This window comes from Plecotus auritus, assembly GCF_963455305.1.
Source record: "Plecotus auritus genome assembly, chromosome: 2".
Lineage (NCBI taxonomy): Eukaryota > Metazoa > Chordata > Mammalia > Chiroptera > Vespertilionidae > Plecotus > Plecotus auritus.
This window is the reverse complement of record NC_137771.1, coordinates 68,995,312-69,016,622: the sequence shown is the minus strand read 5'-3', so window position 1 is coordinate 69,016,622 and position 21,311 is coordinate 68,995,312. Positions and strand designations below refer to the sequence as shown.

At 41.9% G+C, this 21,311-nt stretch overlaps 1 protein-coding gene and 1 pseudogene across 2 annotated transcripts in view; one reads left to right on the top strand and one right to left on the bottom strand.

The window, feature by feature from the left end:
- Positions 1-21,311, bottom strand: part of LOC308242857 (guanylate-binding protein 6-like) — a 187,536-nt gene that overhangs the window by 156,944 nt on the left and 9,281 nt on the right. The window lies entirely within an intron of this gene.
- On the top strand, positions 130-19,061 carry LOC308241086 (guanylate-binding protein 1-like; annotated as a pseudogene). Its single transcript has 10 exons — positions 130-163; positions 7,854-7,981; positions 8,913-9,022; positions 9,271-9,467; positions 10,066-10,308; positions 12,272-12,552; positions 13,360-13,570; positions 13,974-14,076; positions 16,517-16,710; positions 18,945-19,061. The product of its transcript is annotated as a guanylate-binding protein 1-like (transcript).

The following is a 21,311-nucleotide window of genomic DNA, read 5'->3' as shown; positions in this document are numbered from 1 at the left end:
GGGGGAGACAAAGTGGTGCGGATATGTAGACGAACCCTGTGCCTTCTCACAGAGCCGATAGAAGGAACAGCTGGATCAAATAACATCCACACAGAATTGGCAAATTAAACACAGCTGGTGAGGAAATCCATGGCTGGAAAGGTCAGATATGGCCTAGAGAAAGGTGAGATCTGGAATTCAGGCTGGAGGGAGAAACTCACGTGAAATGCATGCAGCGGGAACTTGAGTCTCAGAGGAAGGCTGCGCCCCACAAATCCGCAGCTGTTGGGGTCAGTGTAGCCCACAAATGTGGAAGGGGGTATGATGGCAGAAAGGGACTCTAGAAGTTAACCCACAGCCAGAAAGGCAGCCTGAAGTTCTACCAGTATACCGGCTGTGCAGTACCAGGGGAAAAAGATTCGAGTCTGTTTGCATCCTCTGGCTTTTTTTTTTTTTTTCTTTTTAAATCCTTGCTTTGATTGCTAAGTCAAGTACATAGGATCTTCCAATTAAAAATGGTCACCGAGCCAAAAACCGGTTTGGCTCAGTGGATAGAGCATCGGCCTGCGGACTGAAGAGTCCCAGGTTCGATTCCGGTCAAGGGCATGTACCTTGGTTGCGGGCACATCCCCAGTGGGAGGTGTGCAGGAGGCAGCTGATCATTGTTTCTCTCTCATTGATGTTTCTAGCTCTCTATCCCTCTCCCTTCCTCTCTGTAAAATATCAATAAAATATATTTTTTTAAAAAATGCTCTCCAAGACTGCAGGGGAAAGTTGTTTTTGTGGAACCTGGGGATCAGAGTGGGGAGAGATGAACAGAAAACTAGCTCTGGGGCAGTCTGTCCCTCCAACCCAGTATTAAGTGCTGCAGGGAAAACAATAAAACTCTGGGTAGAGCGGCCTTTTAGCCCCAGATATTAATACAGAAACACTGCCACCCAGGGGTTGTATCAGAAATTGACTCTTGCGTAAATACAACCAAAGGCAGGCTGAGAAACAAAGAGATCCCACCTACATGAACACAGGGTTGTGGCTTATGACACAGAGGAGCGGTGGATTGCAGGAAAATTCAATATTGTGCTGACTACCTGTGACAGGAAACAGAACTGCCAAGCAGAACAGTAGAGAAAGTGAATGACCTTCACTACTTCACATTTTTATTTTTTATCTTTTACTTAAGAAACTAAATTTTTTTCTCACTTGATTTTACCTTTTTTATTATATTTTTATTTTTAATTATTATTTTTACTACTATTATTGTACCTATTTTGCTTGCATCACTTTGTATATTTCATTCCATTCCCTTCTGGCCTGATGTGTTTCTGTTGAGAAATCAGTCGATAGTCTGATGGGAGGTCCTTTGTAGGTAACTTTCTGTCTCTCTCTGGCAGCCTTTACGATTATTACTTTGTCGTTGGATTTGCCAATTTAATTATAATGTGTATTGGTGTCGGTCCTTTGGGGTTCATCTTCTTTGGGACTCTGTGCGCTTCTTGTACTTTGTGAGTATTTTCTTCCCAATATCAGGGAAGTTTTCTGTCATTATTTCTTCAAACAGGTTTTCTATTCCTTGCTCAGTTTTTTTCTCCTTCTGGCACCCCTATTATGCAGACGTTGTTTCATTTCGTGTTGTCCCAAAGTTCCCTTAGGCTCTCCTCCTGTTTTTTAAGTTTTTTTCCTAGATGCTGCTCTGCTTGGGTATTTCCTCCTACCCTGTCTTCTCACTCACTGATGAAGTCCTCCACTTTTTCTAGTCTACTGTTGATGCTTTCTATTGAGTTCTTTATTGCAGTGATATCATTTTTCATTTCTTCTTGGTTCTTCTTCATTTCCTCTTGGTTCTTACACATATTGTTGAATTTGGCTTCCATCCTTTTCAGCAACCTTATGACCATTGCTCTGAATTCTTTCTCTTTCATATTGCTTGCCTCCAATTCTTTTACTTCCTTTTCTGGTGATTCCTCCTTTTCTTTCATATGTGGGCTGTTTTTTTGTCTCCCCATGATTGCTTCTCAAAGGGTTTCTGTATATGTAGCTCTCTCTCTCTACTGCGTTGACTTAAAGGCACAAAATACAACACACCAAGACACAATGCACAAAGCACCAAACACAAATGTATTCATGATACTAATAGTCCCAAATAAAGGTGACCACCAGAGGAAAGAGAATTTGGGGAATATAGAAGAGTGCAAAAATTATATTGAGAAAAGGAAAAAATGTAAGAGAGAAAAGAGAGAATAGAAAAAAAGAAGGGGGAAAATACATATATGGGAAGAAAACTCCAATAAAACAACAACTAAACCAAAAAAATGCAAACAACAAACACCTAGAGATGAATGCAAACTACAAAGAACAACTAATCCAAAAAATGCAAACAACACACTTCCAAACAACAAACACCCAGATGTATCTGAGGAGGCAGAGCTTCTTTCCAGGAGGTAAGGTCAAGGAATTGAATGAATGGGGGAAAAGCCACAATTCAGTATAGAGGAGGTAGAAAGAAAATGGATGTATAAGAAGAAAAGTAGAAAACTAAATATAAAAAAGAAAATATATATGTATATTGAAATATGTATAAAAGAAAATTTATAAATATATATATGTAAAATTTTCCTCCTTCTTTACTCTATCTATCTATGTATTTATTAACTATTGGAATAGGAGGATAGAGAGTAAATAGGCCTGAGTTGGTGATTGGAATTAGTTAAGCTATTAGTAGAAGAAGAGAACAAGTGAGGAGAAAAAAGAGAAGCAAAAAAAAAAAAAAACCCAACAAAAAAACTAACCAATAATCAAACAAACAACAACAAGACAGAAAGAAAGAAAAGGGCAAAAAAGAAAAAGAATTTGGATAGTGAAAAAAGCAAAGAGAGAACTGTATATGGGTTTGGAGCAGGGGAGAGGATATTAGATGTGTGAGTAAGATCAATTTTTGAGAAACCAAGATGGTGGCATAGGTAAACACCTGAAATTGCTGCCTCGCACAACCACTTCAAAACTACAACTAAAAGACAAAACGGACATCATCCAGAACCACAGGAAGGCTGGCTGAGTGGAAATTCTACAACTAGAAGGAAAGAGAAAAGCACACTAAAACTCAGAGGAGCTGTGGAAGTAAAGTGCAGAGGTACGAAGGCACGCGAGAAAAGACTGGCAGCTGAGTACGCGGTTGCCTTTTTCAATTGGGAGGGAGACACAAGCTCCCAACTGCTCTGAACTCTGGTTCCAGGCAAGACTCTGGGGACCCAGACTAATATGAGGAGAAACTGGACTGTCTGGCTTCAGGCAGAACTCGAGGGCGGCTTTCTCTCAGAGGTGCTTGCAGTGATTACCAAGGGACACTGAGAACCGGGGGCCTCTTAGGGCAGGGCTGAGGATCAGCCATAGCTTTTTGCTCTGCCCCAAGACCCCACCCCACCTAAGCTGTGTGAAGAGGCTTTTGCATATGAATGGCCTGGCCCTTTGCAACCTAAAATTACCTAACAAACTGCAGCTGGGTCAGAGAGCCCCAGAGCCACCAAAAGAAGGCCCAAGGCCCCATAGCAGCTTGCATTACTTCACAGCTGGGCCTCATCTGGGCACCTCCAAACCCCAAACAAAGAAGAGGAATCTGCAGATCTCTCTGTAGCTCCTGCTGGGTGGCCTCAGGCAGAGGCTAAATTTGCACCTCCTTGGATCTTCCAGTGGTCAGAGTGGGACCATCCAGATTACAACTCCTCAGATCCATAAGGGACACACTCAAGGGGCAGACTCAGTGAGCACCAAAGCCCCACTGAATCAAGTCTTGCCCCATAAGGGTGTCTCCAGCACAGAAGTTCTCCCATTGTAGACACAGCTGATCCTCACAGCCAACTTGCCTGGAGGTCAATTCCTCCCAGTGATACCAACAACAATCAAGGCTTAACTACAACAAGACTGTGCACACAGCCCACAAAGGGTGCACCAAGAGTGTCCACCTCAGGTAACTGGGGAGGCTGAGCCACTGGGCCCTATAGGACACCTAGCACACAAAGCCACTCTATCAACTCAGGGAATCAGCCAAAATGCAGAGACAAAGAAACCAGTCACAAATGACAGAAGTGGAGGAAAGCAAACTACTGGATATAGAGTTTAAAACCACGGTTATAACGTTACTCAAGAATCTTCTAGAAACTGCTGATAAATTTAGTGAGACCCTCGAGGATATGAAAAAGGACTAACTAGAAATTAAGCATACACTGACTAAAATAAAGAATAATATACAGAGATCCAACAGCAGACTAGAAAATCCCAAGAATCAAGTCAAAGATTTGAAATACGAAGAAGCAAAAAACACCCAACCAGAAAAGCAAAAAGAAAAAAGAATCCAAAAATATGAAGATAGTGTAAGGAGCCTCTGGGACAACTTCAAGCGTACCAACATCTGAATTATGGGGGTGCCAGAAGATGAGAGAGAGCAAGATGTTGAAAGCCTATCTGAAGAAATAATGACAAAAAACTTCCCCCACCTGGTGAAAGAAATAGACTTACAAGTCCAGGAATGCAGAGAACTCCAAACAAAAGGAATCCAAAGAGGACCACACCAAGATACATCATAATTAAAATGCCAAGAGCAAAAGACAAAGAGAGAATATTAAAAGCAGCAAGAGAAAAACAGTTAGTTACCTACAAGGGAGTACCCATATGACTGTCCGCTGATTTCTCAACAGAAACTATGCAAGCCAGACGGCAGTGGCAAGAAATATTCAAAGTGATGAACATCAAGAACCTGCAACCAAGATTACTCTACCCAGCAAAACTATCATTCAGAATTGAAGGTCAGATAAAGAGCTTCACAGATAAGAACAAGCTAAAGGAGTTCATCACCTCCAAACCAGTATTATATGAAATGCTGAAAGGTATTCTTTAAGAAGAGGAAGAAGAAGAAAAAGGTAAAGATAAAAATTATGAACAAATACATATCTATCAACAAGTGAATCTAAAAATCAAGTGAATAAAAAATCTGAACAGAATAAACTGGTGAATATAATAGAATCAGGGGCATAGAAAGGGAGTGGACTGACAATTCTCGGGGGGAAAGGGGTGTGGGGGGTGCAGGAAGAGACTAGACAAAAATCGTACACCTATGGATGAGGACAGTGGGGAGGGGGGGTAAGGGCAGAGGGTGGGATGGGAACCGGGTGCAGGGGAGCTTTGGGGGAAATAAGAGGAACAATTGTAATAATCTGAACAATAAAGATATATTTTAAAAAGATCAATTTTTAACAGGGAGTTAAAAGAAAGGGTAGAGAAAAACTAAAGCAGGAACAGGGTAAGAGAAACAGGACTAAAAAGGGAAAAGTGAAGAGAGTGTTGGCATAAAGGAAAAATTGAGATAGAGTAAAATATTGCTAAAGGAAAAATCAAAGTACAATGTATAAAACAATCCCAAAATAAAATAAAGAAACAATAACATAAAATAAAACTTTTTAAAAAGGAAAAATAATAGTATTAATACTAATAGTTAAAAATATAATTAAGAAAACAAGGTAAAATCGAGTGAGAGAAAAAAATTAGTTTCTTAAGTAAAAGATAAAAAATAAAAATGTGAAGTAGTGAAGGTCATTCACTTCCTCCACTGTTCTGCTTGGCATGTCTTTTTCCTTGCAGGTAGTCAGCACAGTATTGAAGTTCCCTGCGATTCCCGGCTCCTTTGTGTCCTAAGCCACAATCCTATTTTCAAGCAGGTGGGATCTTTGGGCTCTCTTTGGTTCTCCATCTGTTTTTAGTTGTATTTACACACAAGAGTCAATTTCTGCTACAGCCCCTGGGTGGCAGTGTTTCTGTCTTAATATCTTGGGCTACAAGGCCTCTCTACTCTGGTTCTGCAAGCAATTCTGTGCAGGCCTCTGTGGGTTAATATCTAGAATCCCCTTCTGCCAGCAGCCCTGTGGACCCCCTTCCACATTCAAGGGCTACACTGACCCCACCAGCAGAGAATTTTGTGGGGGAGCAGTCTTTCTCTGAGGCTCTAGTTCCCACTGTGTGCATTTCTCCCTCTAGCCTGGATCCCAAATTTCAACAGCTGTGTTTAATTCGCCAGTTCTGGTGGGTGCTCTTTGATTCAGCTGTTCCTTATGCTCTGTGAGAAGGCGAAGGGCCAGTCCGCGTGTTTCTCTCCTCTTGTGCAGACCTCCCAGGTGCCCGTGGTTGGGGAGGTTGGAGTTCCAGCCTTCTTGGATTCGCAGCTGAGATAACTGGTCCCAGGGCATTGTGGTTATAAGGTCCTGGGAGGCATCCGAGATCTCCCCAGTTGAAGATAAGGCTGGGGTTCCCATCACAGTCAGTCTCAGATCACAGCCTTCTCTCCTTCAAGATAGTGAGGCCTCTGTGGTGGAGCCTGCCACTCCAGGAGAGATTTAAGCTGCAGTAGAGGCTGCTTGGTCATGGGGGGGGGGGGGGGGGGGGGGGACGGCGGTCCGCCAGTCCCCAGCAGTCCCTTGGAGTATAGCTGTCCCTCACTCACAAATATTGACACTCCCTTCACGTCCATGCACTCTCCTTTCGTTCTCTCACTCTCACACTAACAGCCTGCAGACCTGTTGGCAGCCATCTTACTTCCCCTGTATATTTTCTTTAAGGAAATGTCTATTCAAATCCTTGGCTCACTTTTTAATTGGGTTGTTTGTTTTCTGGGGTTGCATTGCAGGACTTCTTTATATATTCTGGATATCAATCCCTTAACTAAGAAACATTTCTCCCCTTATATGCATGCATATAAGAATAACCAACGGATGCAAAACATTGGGGGGTGAGGGCATGTATGGGAGTGGGGTGGGGGGGCAATGGTAAGATATGTACACATATAATACCTTAAATAAAAAAATTTTAAAAAATAAATATTTCTCCCATTCCATAGGATACCTATGAAACTCTGTTGATAGTATCCTTTGACCCACAAAAGTTTTAATTTTGAATCCAACTTATCTATTTTTCTTTCATTGTTTATGCTTTTGGTGTCATATCCAAGAAATCATCCCAAATTCAATATCATGAAGCTTTCCCCCTATGTTTTCTTCTATTAAGTTTATAGTTTTAGCTCTTACATGTAGGTCTTTGAAAGATTTTGGTTAATATTGCAGAAGGAAAGCTTTCTATCTTGCACCATTGAGTGTGATGCTGGCTGAAGGATTTTCATATAAGTATTTTATTATGTTGAGTTAGTTTTCTTCTAGTCCTAATTTGTTAATGTTTTTATAATAAAAAGGGGTTGGCCGAAACCGGTTTGGCTCAGTGGATAGAGCGTCGGCCTGCGGACTCAAGGGTCCCAGGTTCGATTCCGGTCAAGGGCATGTACTGTGGTTGCGGGCACATCCCCAGTGGGGAGTGTGCAGGAGGCAGCTGATCGATGTTTCTCTCTCATCGATGTTTCTAGCTCTCTATCCCTCTCCCTTCCTCTCTGTAAAATATCAATAAAATATATTTAAAAAAAATAAAAAATAAAAAATAAAATAAATAAAAAGGGGTTGAATGTTTTTATGTATTGAATATTTTAATTTCCCTGTTTCTCTGTAAAATCAACACTGAGTGTAGTGTTTGTTTTTTTAATGTATTTTTATTGATTTCACAGAAGAAGGGCGAGGGAGAGTCAGAAACATCAGTGATGAGAGAGAATCATCGACTGGCTGCCTCCTGCACACCCCACACTGGGGATGGAGCCCATAACCAGGGCATGTGCCCTGCCCCATAATCGAACCATGACCTCCTGGTTCTTAGGTCGATGCTCAACCTCTGAGCCACAGCAGCCAGGCTACTGGCTGTAGTCTCTCCTTACCTTGATTATGTTCACGTTTATCTCCATTTAAGAAACATCTGCTATGAAAACTCCACTCCCTCTCTCTCCTCTCCTCCTGAAGGCTTCTCTCTGGGCTCCACAGTTCAGTCTCACACCAGAGGCATCTGGATGTGGTGTGTGCCTCACCCTAAGGAACCAAACTGCACCCTAGTTCTGCTTGACACTGAGCGGCTGGGAAATGTAGAGAAGGTAAGCATTGAAGATTCAATTTGGAGACAATCCCCTAATTTCTGGGTATTGTCTACACTATTTAATATTTTTCTTTTCTTTTCTTAAATTTTATTATTATTTTAATTTTTATTCAAATAGGAGCTGGCATTAACCACATGTGTGGTTTTTATTTATTTTTCATTTTTGTTTACATGCTAAGGGACCAAGTTTTGCAATCAGGGATCAAGAAAATATAAGGCAGAATCCTAGAAGAGCATAGAGGTCATTACATAGTATTTTAATTATTAAAAAAGGCTATAAGCTAAGCCAGTTAAAATAGATGCATAAAGGTACTACAAACAAAATCAGCCATGAGTCCTATCCTGCAGAGAACTTTAGTTAAGGATTAATGTTCAGAAGTCCTAAACTGTTGTTTAAATTTAAACTCTGTCATTAACACAGTGGCCTTACAAATTATTTCACTTCTTTTAACCTCAGCTTTCTGATCTGTAAAACCCATGCAAACGGTGTATATTTGCCTCATAGCATTGTTTTGACTATTGAATAAGAATGGAAAGTATTAGGTGAATAATAATGACTAGATTAAATAGCTATAAGTATCATTACTCTTACATAAGTCAATTTTGCTGTAAAAAAAAAAATAGAGAAAATTAAATTACATTTAAGGCTTTAGAGTGCCCACCAATCTGGACTATTTGTTTTGCAATTACCTGCCAATGGTCATAAGAGGACTTAGTGAGAATACGTGTCACCAAAAATACTAATCAGAAGACTTTTCAAAGTCCAAGTCCTACTAACAACCATTTTCATTTGGATTTGTTTTCCTCTTATAATTCATTAATCTAAAAAAAAGCCACTTGACTAAATGAGCATCCGTTTACTACTGCTGATCTGGAAAGTGCCATGAGAATAAAGCATAATCCTGGCCCAAATGTGTTCTGATATCCAGGGTGATAACCAAAATGACTCCTGGATCTTTGCCCTGGCAATACTGCTGAGCAGCACCTTGGTGTACAATAGCATGGGGACCATAAACCAGCAGGCCATGGACCAACTGCAGTATCCTTTTTGTGGTCCAGAACAACATCAAAATCAGAGGGGAGGCCTCTACTTAAAAACCAGCTCCCTGAATGTGAATCCTGGTGAATCAAGCACAAAAAGGGAAAGTATAAAAAAGAATTCAAGGGCAGGAAGAATTAACACTTGTGTTAGAAACAAAGCCAAAACAAAGGTTTGGAATATGTGGGACTAATGTGGAATGAGGGGCGCTGTTCCTTTAGACCATTTTTCCTTAGTTTGCTACTCAGCTATGTGACAGAGCTGACAGATAAAATAAGGGCAAAATCTTCACCTGATGCAAATGAGGTTGAGGACTCAGCTGACTTTGTGAGCTTCTTTCCAGATTTTGTGTGGACGCTGAGGGATTTTTCCCTAGAATTGGAAGTAGATGGGCAACCCATCTCAGCAGACCAGTACCTGCAGAATTCACTCAAACTCAAGCAAGGTAACGGGGACTGAGAACTGATTATTGGGAACCACAGCCATTAGAAACCGTCATCTTTTATGTTTCTACTTAGTGTTATTACATGTATATTGTTCTACTTCTTCTCAGCTGCCTAGTTCTAAGAATTAATGCTTGTTTAATATCTAAGTTCATAGATTTGATTTTGAAGTATCTTCTCTCCTGTTCTAAGAACAAATTTCTTTATCTTTCATCTTTCCCTGTCCTGTGATCAGATTGATTCTTATCTCCCTGCTTAGGGCTTGTGATGCTGTAATTAGCCAAAGAATATGGAGTAGAATGGGCATTTATTTAAAGAAAATAGATTAAAGCATAACAATGCACTAGGCCAGGGGTTGGCAAACTATAGCCTACAGGCAAATGATGGCCAATGCAGCCTGCCAGCTATTGTACAAATAGGTTTTACTGTGTGAATACTATGTAGATGGTCCATGGCTGCTTTCATGCTATATAGCAGAATTGAATACTTGGAAAAGAAACCACCTGACCTGCAAAGCCTAATATATTTACTATTTGGACATTTACAGAAAAAGTTTCCAAGCCCCTATATTAAATAAAGCCCTTTTTCATCTTTCTCCAGGTACCAGTCTTAAAAATGAAAAATTTAACCTGCCCCGGCTTTGTATCCGAAAGTTCTTCCCAAAGAAGAAATGCTTTATCTTTGATCGGCCCACTCATTGGAAGAAACTAGGCCAACTTGAGACAATGCATGATGATGAGCTGGACCCCGAATTTGTGCAACAAGCTGCTGACTTCTGTTCCTACATCTTTCGCAAGTCCAAAGTCAAATCTCTTTCAGGAGGCATCCAAGTCAATGGACCCCGTGAGTCCATTTCCTGGTCATTACTCTCACTGTTAGGACTAAAGAAAGGTGGAATAGCCCTAGCTGGTTTGGCTCAATGGATAGAGCATTGGCCTGCGGACTGAAGGGTCCAGGGTTCGATTCCGGCCAAGGGCGCATGCCTGGGTTGCAGGCTCGATCCCCAGTAGGGGACGTGCTGGAGGCAGCCGATCAATGAATCTCATCATTGATGTTTCTCTCTCTCTCTCTCTCTCTCTCTCTCTCTCTCTCTCCCTTACCCTCTGAAATCAATAAAGAAAGAAAGAAAGAAAGAAAGAAAGAAAGAAAGAAAGAAAGAAAGAAAGGAAGGAAGGAAGGAAGGAAGGAAGGAAGGAAGGAAGGAAGGAAGGAAGGAAGGAAGGAAGGAAGGAAGGAAGGAAGGAAGGAAGGGAGAGAGAGAGAGAGAGAAAGAAAGAAAGAAAGAAAGAAAGAAAGAAAGAAAGGAAGGAAGGAAGGAAGGAAGGAAGGAAGGAAGGAAGGAAGGAAGGAAGGAAGGAAGGAAGGAAGGAAGGAAGGAAGGAAGAAAGAAAGGGGGAATAGCATCCACCTAGTTTCAGCTTTGAAAAATGCAAATCTACTACTACTAGAAGCCTGGTGCATGAAATTTGTGCACTCGGGGAGTTCCCCCAGGTTGGCCTGTGCCCTCTCGCAGTCCAGGAGCCCTCAGAGGATGTCCGGACATCCTTAGCACTGCCATGGAGGATGGAGAGGCTCCCACCACTGCACCACTGCCGCTGTGCTTGCCAGCGGTGAGCCTGCCTTCTGACTGAGCAGCACTGACCCTGTGGTAGTGCACTGACCACCAGAGGACAGCTCCTACGTTGAGTGTCTGCTCCCTGGTGGTCAGTGTGTGTCATAGCAACAGGTGGTTCTCCTGTTGGTTCAATATACATATTACACTTTTATTATATAGGATTACTGTGGTACATTCTAGATGACACATCATTTCTAATAGATTTTATTAGTCAGATTTCATTGGTGAGAAAAGATAGAAAAGGACAAATAAAAAATCCCTGTTGTTTCAAATTGACCTAATAAACTGAACCTATACTATCCCACATAATAGCTACTAGAAAAGTGTAGTAGCTACATTTATCTAAAATTAAATGTAGATTAATTAAAATTAAATAAATTTTAAAATTCTGATTACATGTATAGTGGCTGGAATATTGAATAGCACATATAGCAGATGACCATCATCACAGAAAGTTCTCTTGGACAGTGTTCTGCTGGAATAAATAAAATTTAAGACTCCTTTTTAAATTTACTTTGAGTTTTTTAATCCTCACCCAATAACATATTTTTCCATTAATTTTAGAGAGAGAGAGAAACGTCGATGTGAGAGAGAAACATTAATCAGCTGCCTCCTGCATGCGCCCCAACTGAGGATCAAACCCACAACCTAGTTGTGTGCCCTGACCAGGAATCAAACCCACTGAGGATCAAACCCACAACCTAGTTGTGTGCCCTGACCAGGAATCAAACCCACAACTTTTTGGTGCCTGTGACAATGCTCCAACCAACTGAGCCACCTGTCCAGGGCAGAGGACTTCTTTTTAATTGTTTCACAAATATTGATTTTATAACTGCTTACCACGGATCAGAACTGATGATAGAGACATAAATGAGAGGTACATTTCCTATTCTAATGGTGCTTAGGGGTAAAGCACATGCACTCAATAAACACAGGTCTATGGTGCCTAGAACAGAGGTTCTCACCCTTTGATATGTATCCATATCACCCAAGATCTCCCCAGAGGAGGATTTAATTCAGTTGATCTGGAGCAGAGGCTGAGAGTCTGCATTTTTAGCAAACTTCTAGGTGATGCTTAGGACATAGATACTGTCATCAAATGAGTGTTGAGAGATATCATCAGATTTGTAGAGGATGGACTGTTTCCTCACCCCACCTACAACAAATGTTATCTTTTGGTCTCTATTGTAGGGCTGCAGAGTCTGGTGCTGACCTATATCGATGCCATCAGCAGTGGGGACTTGCCCTGCATGGAGAACGCAGTCCTGGCCTTGGCCCAGATAGAGAACTCGGCTGCAGTGCAAAAGGCCATTGCCCACTATGACCAGCAGATGGGTGAGAAGGTTGAACTGCCCACAGAAACCCTGCAAGAGCTCCTGGACCAGCACATGGCCAGTGAGAAAGAGGCCATTGAAGTCTTCATCAAGAATTCCTTCAAGGATGTAGACCATTTATTTCAAAAGGAATTAGCGGTAATTTTTTTTCTTATGTTTATATAGATTAGGGTCTCAGAAAGCAAAGTACTACTAGAAAATAAAATGGGTATTTATCACAAGAGAAGGAATTCTTACTAGACTTCAAAACGACAAAAACCACTATTTGTTATTATTATAGTAAGAAGAACCAATTTTATTTTGATTGACTTAAAGTTTGAACATTATTTTTCCTTTCATGCATAAACTAATACTCTTTCTCATAATTTAGATAAATGTATGCAGGTAATCATCAGAGCTTTGCATCAAGTTACATGCTTGCTGTTATCAGACAATTTAATATTATAGCCAAAAGCAAAGAAAGATGTAGTATTAGTTATCGTGAGCAGGCTTACATTGAGTCACATTTCTTCCATATGCAATCACTGGTCCAATTTGAAAAGCAGAACTTTCTTTCTAAAGTTGTACTTGTAGGACTAGAGAACCTAGTCCTGACCTATGTCAATGCCATCAGCAGTGGGGACCTGCCCTGCATGGAGAACGCAGTCCTGGCCTCGGCCCAGATAGAGAACTCGGCTGCAGTGCCAAAGGCCATGGCCCACTATGACCGGCAGCTGGGTAGCATAAATGCTAACATAAAGCTAGCAATCTCTGCCATGAACTTCACCTCCAAGAAGAAAGGGACTTCAGTAGAAAAACAGGATCAGGAGGAAGGATGTGGTCCTGCTGAGGTGCCTATAAGTTGTACAGGGTCACAGACTGGTTTTTGAGAAGCCTTTACAAAAATCTTGAGGTCAAGCTAATCTTTTCTTAGAATTCTTTCTGCTTCCTATTTTCACATTAAAGGCCCAGCTAGAAAAAAAGGTGAGATGACTTTTGTAAAAAGAATATGAAAGCATCATCGGATCGCTGCTCAGCTTTACTTAAGGATATCTTCCATTCCTTAGAAGATATAAAGCAGGGGGTCTATTCGAAACCAGGAGGATATCGTCTCTTAATGCAGACTATGCACGAGCTGAAGAAAAAGTATCTTCAGGAACCCAGGAAGGGAATACAGGTAACCAGCATTTATCTGTCTTTCTGTTGCTCCCCTCAACCCCACACTTCCCTTCTTCCTGGTCTTTCTCAACCTCCTTTCCTGGGATCTGCTCTCTCCATGATGGCTTCATTCCTCACCCCATATGGCACCACAGCACCAACAGCTCCAAAAGTAGAGCCCTAACTCAGAGAACAGAGAATCTCAATTTATATTTATATCAATCTCTTACAAAGGATTCTGCTTCATCGGGTACCAGGCCTGGCCAACCTGGAGCATGTGCCCACCCTGTGACAGGGGCACCTTGACCAGCACAAGGACTAGGGCCAAGAGAAGTGATTCCTACAGGAAAAGATGGTGGGCAAATAGGAATAAGCGCTTCCAACGATTTCCTATCACTAATGCCATTTTCTCTGGGTCCTAGAGTGAAGAAGTTCTTCAGACATACCTGATGTCCAAGGAGTCTGTGATTGATGCAATTCTACAGACAGACCAGACTCTCACAGTAAAGGAAAAGGAGATCGAAGGTGAGGAGCAAGTCAGGAGACTAGATAGCCTCAACAGCTTTTAAAAGTTTAAATAATTTGGCTTGGAGAACCTGGGGCTTTTAAACAAGAGCCAGATGAGCAAAGATGCCTACTACGAGCCAAAGTCAGTCTCGGTCAGAGAAACCAAGATGGCGGCATAGGTAAGCACCTAAACTGCTGCCCCGCACAACAATTTCAAAACTACAACTAAAAGACAGAACGGACACCATCCAGAACCACAGGAAAGCTGGCTGAGTGGAAATTCTACAACTAGAAGGAAAGAGGAAAGCTCACAGAGAAGGAGCGGCAAAGAGCTGAGGTACGGAGACACACGCGTGCAGAGAAGGGCAGCGGAGTGCCTGGCTGGCTTTCTCTGGCGAGAGGGGGAAGGAAGCCCCTGACTGCACTGAACCCCATTTCCGACTGCACTGAACCTCAGTTCCGGGCGAAACCCTGTAGACCCAGGCTCATACAGGGGGAGTTTGGACTGTCGGGTGGAGAGAAAGGCACATGGAGACTCAGAAACTCGGAGACTCAGGGGAGCCGCGGAGGCAGGGGTCTGGAGGCGCAAGTGCGCACAAGGACTGACTGTGGAGGTTACCACAGGCTGTCCCTGGCGGAGGGGAGTCGGAGGCTTCTGACTGCACTGAACCGCTGTTCCAGGCGAGCCCCTGGGACCCACACTCTTACGGGAGAAATCTGGACTGTAAGGCGGAAACTCGGGAACCACGGAAGGCAGAGGTCTGGAGACTCGCACGCAAGGGCAGGGCTGACAGGAAGCTAAGACTGTCTGCTCCGCCCTGAGACTCCACCCCTTCCAAGCTGAACACAGAGGCCTTTGCAATCTGGCAAGGCTAATCCTATAAGGCTGTCTCTAGAAATGAACTTCTCCCAGTGTAGACACACCTGATCCTCACAGCCAACTGGCCTACAGGTCAGTTCCTCCCAGTGATACCAACAACAATCAAGACTTAACTACAACAATGCTGTACACACAGTCCACAAAGGGGTGCACCAAGAGTGTCCACCTCAGGTTAACTGGGGAGGCCGACTCACTGGGCCATATAGGAAACCTAGCACACAAACCTACCCTACCAACTCAGGGAAGCAGTGAAAAATGGGGAGACAAAGAAACAGATCACAAACGAAAGAAATGGAGGAAAACAAACGACTGGATATAGAATTCAAAACCACGGTTATAAGGCTTTTCAAGAATATCCTAGAAAAGGCCGATAAATATAACGAGACCCTCGAAGATATAAAAAAGGACCAACTAGAAATTAAACATACACTGACTTAAATAAAAAATATTATACAGAGACACAACAGCAGACTAGAGGAACGCCAGAATCAAGTCAAAGATTTGAAATACAAAGAAGCAAAAAACACTCAACCGGAAAAGCAAAAAAAAGAAAAAAGAATCCAAAAAGTTGAAGATAGTATAAGAAGCCTCTGGGACAACTTCAAGCGTACCAACATCAGAATTATGGGGGTGCCAGAAGAAGAGAGAGAGCAAGATGTTGAAAACCTATTGGAAGAAATAATGACAGAAAACTTCCCCAACCTGGTTAAAGAAATAGACTTACAAGTCCAGGAAGCACAGAGAACCCCAAACAAAAGGAATCTAAAGAGGACCACACCAAGACACATCATAATTAAAATGCCAAGAGCAAAAGACAAAGAGAGAATATTAAAAGCAGCAAGAGAAAAACAGTTAATTACCTACAAGGGAGCACCCATACAATTGTCAGCTGATTTCTCAACAGAAACTATGCAGGCCAGACGGGAGTGGCAAGAAATATTCAAAGCGATGAATAGCAAGAACCTACAACCAAGATTACTCTACCCAGCAAAGCTATTATTCAGAATGGAAGGTCAGATAAAGAGCTTCACAGATAAGAAAAAGCTAAAGGAGTTCATCACCACCAAACCAGAATTATATGAAATGCTGAAAGGTATTCTTTAAGAAGAGGAAGAAGAAAAAAGTAAAGAGAAAAATTATGAACAACAAATACATATCTATCAACAAGTGAACCTAAAAATCAAGTGAATTAAAAATCTGAGGAACAGAATAGACTGGTGAATATAATAGAATCAGGGGCATAGAGAGGGAGTGGACTGACAATCCTCAGGGGGAAAGGGGTATGGGGGGTGCAGGAAGAGACTGGACAAAAATCGTACACCTATGGATGAGGACAGTGTGGGGGGACGTAAGGGCAAAGGGTGGGGTGGGAACCGGGTGAAGGGGAGCTATGGGGGGAAAAAGGGGAAACAATTGTAATAATCTGAACAATAAAGATTTATTAAATTTAAAAAAAAAACAACGTCAGTCTCAGTGGGGCATATGCAGTCAGTAGCAACAATAATAGGAAAGTTTACAAAGAAGAAAAAGCAAGGTGGTCACCCACATGAATTTGTCTTCTTCCTTTCCTCCTGGCAGTGCAACGTGTGAAAGCTGAATCTGCAGAGGCTGCAGCAAAAATGCTGGAGGAAATGCAAAAGAAGTATCAGCAGATGATGGAGGAGAAAGAAAAGAGTTATCAGGAACATGTGAAACAATTGACTGAGAAGATGGAGCAGGAGAGGGCCCAATTAATGGCAGAGCAAGAGAGGGCTCTGGCTCTTAAACTTCAGGTATTTAATGGCATCACCTTGAGGTTTCTGTTTTTCTGTTTTCTGTCCACTCTCCCTGACCTGTTTGTGTGGCTGTTAGAACACAAAACCGGAAGGACCTTGCTTGCTCACTTACTTGCCCACTTTCAATCCCTGTCTATCTGCCTGACTTGGAGCCTGCTTATGTCTGGTTATTAAAAAAATTTTTATTTTCCTTAACTCACATCCAGTCCTTTATCAGTACACTAGAGGCCCAGTGCATGGATTTGTGCACTGGTAGGGTCCCAGAACCTGACCTGCCCCGTCTCACAATTCGGGACCCCTCGGGGGATGTTGGACCACCAGTTTTGGCCCAATCCCCACAGGTCAGGCTGAGGGACCCCACCAGTGCATGAATCCATGCACTGGGCCTCTAGTATGCATATAAGATCTTTGGTTAATCTCTTCCCACCCTCTGCCCTCCCCGCTTCCCTCAGAGATTCATCAGTCTGTTCCATGTTTCCATGACTGTGCATCGAGTGTCTGCCCCCTGGTGGTCAGCGTGCATCATAGCTACCGGTCGAACAGTCAAACAGTCACTTAGGCTTTTATATAGAGAGACTAGAGGCCCGGGCACAAAATTTTGTGCATGGGTAGGGTCCCTAGGCCTGGCTGGCGATCAGGGCCAATCATGGCCTTCCTTCAGGCTGATAGTAGGGAACTTCCCCTGGTTGCCAGCTGCTAGCCCGGGCCTTCCTTTCCCCAGCTGCCAGCTGCCAGCTGGGCCCTTCCTTTGTTCGGCACCACCGCCTGGGTCAACGCACATCATAGCAAGCAGTCGAACTCCCAATGGGACAATTTGCATATTAGCCTTTTATTATATAGGATTCTTCAATCAATATCTATTATCTTCTAGGCATTATAAATATTATGTCTTATCTGTATTTCTTGCTTAATATTATATGAAGCAAGAATTGCTGTGTACCTATACCTTAGGAGAAAACACAGAAGTTCAGAAAAGATGAGCTTTTATAGGGTCACACATATTGGTAAGATATCTGAACCACCTTTTAAACTGAGAGGAATCCATAATCACTGTTTTACTGTCACACCTGGTATGACTTCAGTTCTAAGAGAACCTTTATAAGCAGAAAGACTCCTTGCCTCTCACACTGTGTCTGCCACTCCTGTCTGTTTGCTATGCCCTACTCCTAGTTTGTGTAGTGAGTTTTCTGCAGAAATCCAGTGTGGACAGTTAGGATTTGTCCTTACTTATATCCTGCTACTCTTGATGTCCTTACTTATATCCTGCTACTCTTGCCACCAAGCTGTGCAGGCTTAAATCAAATTCCCTGATCTAAGATGTAGGCACTTCCTTTGATTTTGAGAAATTTTTATTTCTGACATGTGAATGTATATAAAAGTCTGTGTGTGTGTGTGTGTGTATAAGAATCTATAAGATTTGAAAAGAAACAAGATTAAGATTGCCCACATAGGTTGTATAGAATTAATGAGACTTACAATTTAAGTTTATCAATATATTAGAAGGTATAAGCCAGAATCTCTCTTAGCTAAAGGAGGCTCAAGCTAAGCAATCATGGAGCTAGGATGTCCAAGTAAAAGTATCCTATATAACAAAAGCATAATATGCAAATTGTCCCTTCGACTGGGAGTTCGACTAGGAGTTTGACTGCTCGCTATGATGTGTGCTGAGCACCAGCGGGCGGCGCGGAACATGGCGAGTGTCAGTGACCCAGCGCTGGCAGTGGGCAGCAGTGGAGACACTGCTGGCCCCAATAGGCCCTGATGAGAGCAGGACTGCAGCAGGATGGTGGACCAGGTAAGTGGGTGGTGCCAGGGCAAGGCGAGTGCGAGGGGGGCTCGATTGCCCTGCCAATCACCCTGCAGATGGCAACCAGTGGCTGTGGCGGGGTGGAGGGGCTGACGCCAGGCTCCCAGGCACTGAGGAAGCCCAGCAGGGCCCCATGACTCAGGAGGAGGGGGGGTATATGGGGGCCTGGGGGCCCAAGTCCCAGAGGTTAGCTGGGACCTGCCCTTCCACACCAGATGCTCATGGTTCAATCGCCAGCCAGGCCTAGAGACCACACCTGTGCTTGGATTTCATGCACCAGGCCTCTAGTAATGAATATTTATGGTACAGAAAATGTCAAGAAGAAATTAAATACTCAAAAAAAATCTATAAATGTGGAAACTAACTATAAGTTGAGATTTGCTTACTGCTGTACTTTATTTACTATTTATTTGTCCCTTTTTAGGAACAGGATTTGTTACTAAAGGAAGGATTCCAAGATGAGAGCAATCAACTTCAGAGAGAAATAGAGAATCTTAAGAATAACATGGCAAGAAGCAGAAAGAAATGTATCTTAATCTAAAGACCTAAGGGAAAGAGATTCCCTGGTCACTCTACCCAAAGCATAACTCAAGCAGTTTTAGAATTTGGAAAAAGTGTCACAACTTGAGAAAAAGTGACCCTCTTTAAGCTGATAAAAGAAATCTACAAAAAAACCCTTCACCTAACATACTTAATGATAATAAACGGAATGCTTTGCCCTTAACTCAGGAATAAAGCAAGGATGTGCAGTCTCTCCACTCCTGTTAAACAGTATAATGAAAGGCTTCCTACAGTATGGGAAAGAAAGAAAGAAAGGAAGAAAGGAAGAAAGAAAGAAGGAAGGAAGGAAGGAAGGAAGGAAGGAAGGAAGGAAGGAAGGAAGGAAGAGAGAAAGAAAAAGAAAGAAAGAAAGAAAGAAAGAAAGAAAGAAAGAAAGAAAGAAAGAAAGAAAGAAAGAAGAAAGAGGAAACAGGGAGGGAAGGAGGGAGGGAGGGAGGAGGAGGGAGGGAGGGAGAGAAAGGAAAGGAAAGAAGGATCAGAAAGGATAAAATAAACTTGCCTTTATTCTCACACACTTTGATTATCCACACAGAAAAATCCCCGGGAATCTACAACAAAATAGCAAAAAACAGCAACAACAAAAACTCTTGGCACAAATACGTGAGTTTAACAAGGTTGTAAGATTCAAGGTCAATACACAAAAATCCACTTTCAACTGTATTTTTATATAAAAGCAATGGACTATTGGAAACCAAAAGTTAAAAAACAATACCACTTACAATAGCTGTTTTTTAAAAATGGAATACTAAGGTAAAAATATAACTAAACACACACACATGCTTCTATATTTATTCTAAGACCAAGAGATTATGGCATCGATCATGATGTATGAATTTCCTTAGATTCCAACTCCCTTATAATTTTTATGACGTTCCTTTTACTCATTGTAGAGGAGAAGGTTCAAGACCCTTATTTTTAGAGTTATCCCTGACAAAAGCATGTGCCTAATATTTGTTAACTTTTGCTGAGCACTAAAAATATGTCAACTGTGGGGGGCAGGGGACTATGGGGGAGTCAATGGGAAAAAAAGGGGGATAGCTGTAATACTTTCAACACTAAAGATAAATTAAATATATATATCTATTGTGTATTAGCCTTTTATCAAAACAGAAAGAGAAAAAAAATATGGCTCAGAACTCATTGCCACATAATATGACTACCACACACACACACACACAAACACACACACACACATCCTACCCTTCCCACTCACTGTGAGTTCTTTGACAGACAGGATTTCATAGAACACAAGACAGGAAAACTTAGAGTTTTTTCCCCAAAACTATGTTCAAAACAGAGTCCCTAGGGAGTTAGATGAGGCTTCATGAAAAGCAGACATTGCTTAGGCTACAGGGATCATTCATTCAAAAAACATTGGTTGAGTATCTATCACATATTCTGCCAAGGAGTGGAAATATAGTTGTAGTCCCTCTCTTAAGGAGCTCATAGTCTAGTGGTGAAGACAGAGATTAAATAATACAGAAAACTAAATACCCAAGAAATTGAGGGGAGAGGATTTCTGACTTAGGAAGGAGTTGATCTAATCCCTCTACCCCAAGATATATCAGATGGCTCCTTAGTATGTCTTAACCATATTTCCCTTATCAGTCAATTAGTGGAAAAGGGAAATACAATTTGGTAGGGAGAGATAGAAGGAGAGACATTGCCTATCACCTGGCCCCCAAAAAACCTATTTAATTAACAGTGTGTCATGCTCACAGTGTCTCTCATGGAGTTGATTGGTAAAGAAATGAAGAAATGAAGAAAGCAATGGGTTCCATCTAGTGGCCAACATTATTATTACTCTTCACAGTACTTGATCACTACCTTTTATCACCAGAGTTTGTTCATGTTTATTGTTTGTCTCCCCCACTAGAATACAAGTGGGCAGGAACATTACCTATTTTGTTTATCACAGACTCAGCCATCTAGAAGGGCTCCTGGCACCTACAATAAAAATTTTGAAACACATGAGTGAACAGCTTAATAAATAGTTTATCATCCCATCACCACTCCTCATGCTTTTCCCTGTAAGTTTAACATTTGATAGTTTAATATCATATTGAATATTACAGGAATTTGATAGTTATCAAATTCTTGTACTATTTAGAGTACAGTCTTCTCCCTCTCCCTCTCCATCTCCATAAAGGATTTAATTATTATTCCTTCTTCATAGACCTAGAATACCTAGTGTTGATTTACATTCCTGCCATTGCTCTGGGGATCTAGC